Consider the following 3569-nt stretch of genomic DNA (forward strand, 5'->3'; position numbering starts at 1 on the left):
GGTTCTTGATGACGGAGGGGGCGGAGGGAGATGGAGGAGGGGGCGGAGAGGGAGCAGGAGATGGGGGATTGTACGGGACTAGGAGGAGGGGATTATACGGGACTAGTAGTCCCGTATGTTTTGAATGGTATGTTTTTTAAAATCGATATCTTTTTTACTATTTTGAACGGTCTGTTTTACTAAATATTTAGCAAAATAAGTTTATTTTGTAAAAAATCCCTTTGTTTATTGGTTATTGTTCTTTTATTATTCTCTTTCTTGGTAAATTTTTCAAGGAAGATTTTGAGGAGTTCAGCATACTATTAGAACCACCTCAATAAAAGTAGGGTGAACTAGAACCTGTAACTTTTAAACTACCTCTCTAATCATTCATGAGTGGTATAAATCACTCTTTTTTATAATGTGTTCTGATAGAATCATTATGCATCCATATCTACAAATGTTTTGCCCGTACTCGTACGGGTGAGTTCGGTTTCTTTCATTTGTGTATCTGATTTCTTTATTCTCTATAAATTTTATTTATTATGACCATGTTTCTAAAAATTTCTTTCTTTGAATTGTTGCTTCTTCAAAATTGCAACTTGACCTGTAATTTTTTATAAAGAAAATGCAAAATAAGAGTGTGCATGACTTTTATTTCTAAGTAGCCGGTTTATTTAAAATTACCGAAGAACACTCATTTGATTCCTGCCTATGCGAGATTTGGTATGAACTAAACAATGCGTAGAGTTAAATCCCTCAATATGAAGTAACCAAATGAAACATTAGATGAGATATAAGATTTTAAAGTATCGATAAAATAATCTTAAGAACTCAAATATTTATTCCTAGAATAATCTTAAGAACCCATTAGAATTTCAATCTAATTCATGGAGAAAAATCGGTTAAAGTAGAGAGAATTTGAGATAATATTTTCAGGTAATTTGTGTAAGTAATTTATTTATTTTTTGAGGAGCGCATAGAATATTTTATAATAGGAAAATTCTTAATTTAAAGATCTTCACATGTTATATATTTTTTATGGTGTTTTGTATTCTATAAATTTTTTAAAGAGAAATATAGATGAACTAATTGTTGGACTTTATCCGTGATTAAATCGTAGAGATTAAACAAAAAGAAGAGCGGAAGCTATACCTGAATCCATTGCTTGGATCTAAATTAGGGTTTTGATGATCTTCTAATCTTAGGGTTTCTCCTTTGGTATCTCTTTGGATGGGGATAAGAGAATAGAGAGTGTGTTTTCACTAGATTAAGGACCATAACCTCATATATATATGTGTTGTACTTTTATAATTTGATCTCTCATCAAATTATAAATACAACCTGGTATCTGCACAATTAGCCCATGACATATATAAATACCCAATTACCAGATTGATCACTTTATGTGGGTCAACTGTAAAGATAACAACACACACTGGTATCTGCACAATTAGCTCATGACATATATAAATACCCAATTACCAGATTGATCACTTTATGTGGGTCAACTGTAAAGATAACAACACACACTGATATAACATATGTGTCCACAAATAGATTTAATTAGATTTAAATCTAACAATCTCTCACTTGAGCACCATATGTTTCCTTAAAGTGTGTATAACCTTATGAGCTCAAAAATTTCTATCATAAATAAGAGTATTTATAACTTGAACTTGTTGCTTCCCGACGAGCTACTCATCACTTTGACTGTAGCATTCCAGCTTTCTGGTAGGGAAAAGGATCAACGCTCGTACTTCTTTATCAAATTCAATATCAACTGAACTCAATTGGGTCGTGACTGTATTTTGTTCATTGAGATGATGTGCTACCGATGCACCTTCTGTCATTCGCATATTGAATAACCGTCTCATCAAATGAACTTTGTTTGAGACTGATGACTTCTCATACATATTTGAGAGTACTGCTGCCATAAGACCTGTCGTGGTCTTTTCCTTTACAATGTTAAAAGCGACATTATGGGTTAACGTTAAACGAATAACCCCAAGGGCCTTTCTGTCTAGAAGATTCCAATCTTCTTCCTTCATACCCTCCGGCTTCTTCCCTGAAAGACGTTGATACAAATTTTTTAATACAGATAATCCTCTATCTATATTTTTCAAAATCCAAAATTTGTTCCATCAAACTTCTAAGTCTCACTTTTCTCTGACTTCCTCTAGATCGTGTCATGCTCTGATACCAGTTGTTGGGGAATACCCGGGGCTACGTAAAACCCCTAAAACAGCAGAAACACAATATAAAGAAAATACAACAAAATTTAACGAGGTTCGACAGCTGCCTATGTTCTCGGAAGCCACACAATTAATTTCTTATTAATCAACAAGAAATTACAATATAAGAGCAGATCTCAAACTTGAGATCTCTCAAAATACAAATTAACACTGTAGCTATAATGTTAATTCTCTTCTTTAATTCCCCCTCAAACTGAGATGTGGGAAAAAGAATCCCTCTTAAATCTCTCATCTTTAATTCACTGAGGGCTGGAGATAAGAATCAAGAGCCCCCCACCCCCACCCAATTCTCTCCCCTCAAAACGTGATTGAGAGCTGGAGAAAAAACGGAGCCGCCACTGGAAAGAGAGAACGCGTGAAGGAGAGAGAAAGAAGCCGCCGTCGTTGGATTTGAGCGCTCCAGCTAGAGACAGGCTATCGACAGTCTATCTCGGAGCTCGCCTGATGTCGTTACTCGCCCAAAGCCCGCCTGCACCGTCGAGCTCGCCTGCAGCACGATTCAAGCTCGCCTGCAGCATGATTCGAGCTCGCCTACAAAGCCTTGACCTCGCCTGATGTCGCTCGAGCTCGCCTGCGTGTTCACGACCTCGCCTGAAGCCGGCGCCCGCCTGGAGCTCGACCGCAACGAGCTCGCCTGGCCTCGTCATCGATCTCGCCTGAGTCGTCTGGCGGATCTCGCCCTGGACCGCGTCACCCACGCTCGCCTGCGTGGATCTCGAGCTCGCCGGAGCTCACCTCGCCCGCTCGAACCGTCGCCTGCGGAGGTTTGTGTCTACACCGACACTAACAATCTTGTCTCAAAAACATCAATATTTCCCTCAAAAACTGTATACTTGTATAAGATAATGATAAGATCTGGGAAAATTTATGTGCATGGTTAACATGGCGTGGTTACTGGCATATCGAAAACATTTATATGCCTATTGCGATATTATGTATAAGATAATGATGCCTACATATCGCATTGCATGCGTCAATTTAAGTTGTTGTGTTTATGATCCGATATCGTTGTATTGTATTGTATCCTGCTTCAATAGTGAGCTTGCAATAAAATCTCATTTACTAGTTTAAAAAAAAAGAAAAGAAAAAGAAACGAAGAGAATGTTTATGTCAAATTGAAAGATTGTGCCCTATTTGTTATCCTATAAATAAGATCTGAGTATTTCGGATCGCCAGATATGGCAATGAAAATGGGTGAGAAATAGAAATTTATGACCAATACCACCAGCAAATGTTGTTAGTACTATGCTGCCGGCTCCTCCATCTCCTTCAATGATCTCCATGCTAGGGATGAACTGAGGTGCAATCGTAGGCAGACGGTAGCGGATGTCGACT

This window comes from Asparagus officinalis, chromosome 6, assembly GCF_001876935.1.
Source record: "Asparagus officinalis chromosome 6, Aspof.V1, whole genome shotgun sequence".
Lineage (NCBI taxonomy): Eukaryota > Viridiplantae > Streptophyta > Magnoliopsida > Asparagales > Asparagaceae > Asparagus > Asparagus officinalis.